The sequence below is a fragment of the Penaeus monodon genome, chromosome 25, assembly GCF_015228065.2.
Source record: "Penaeus monodon isolate SGIC_2016 chromosome 25, NSTDA_Pmon_1, whole genome shotgun sequence".
In the NCBI taxonomy this organism is placed as follows: domain Eukaryota; kingdom Metazoa; phylum Arthropoda; class Malacostraca; order Decapoda; family Penaeidae; genus Penaeus; species Penaeus monodon.
Window position 1 is genome coordinate 10,753,357 of NC_051410.1, and position 201 is coordinate 10,753,557.

Sequence of the window (201 nt, forward strand, 5' to 3'; positions counted from 1 at the left end):
TAGTATCATCAAAAAAACTTGAGATCTCATCCCAATTAAGCCCCATAAGCAATGTCTTCACATAATTTGCATTGTGTGCCTATGCATTGGGTGTGCAGTTGTATTGTGCATTTGGTACAGTAGCAGTAGGCCTAATGCTGGACGGCGACACCCAGATGGCAAAGCACCATTCCCTCAATGACACTCAGAGGGTGTGGTGAC